The sequence below is a fragment of the Penaeus monodon genome, chromosome 28 (assembly GCF_015228065.2).
Source record: "Penaeus monodon isolate SGIC_2016 chromosome 28, NSTDA_Pmon_1, whole genome shotgun sequence".
NCBI classification, from domain to species: Eukaryota; Metazoa; Arthropoda; class Malacostraca; order Decapoda; family Penaeidae; genus Penaeus; species Penaeus monodon.
Window position 1 is genome coordinate 34,062,488 of NC_051413.1, and position 212 is coordinate 34,062,699.

Here is a 212-nt window from a genome sequence, read left to right on the forward strand (position 1 = left end):
GCTCAGTTGCATCAACACTGCAACGTGAAGCCTTGCATCGAGGGACATCTTGCACGATACTCCTGCCCTTCAGCCAATGCTCACAGTGCGTTGAAATCTCCATCCAGCGCCTTGGTATCGGCAGTCATGTTGATCATTATGGTTATCATCATCGTTATCAACAACATCACTGGTGTTGTTATGAGCACGACTGCTGCTGCCACTTCCGGTGA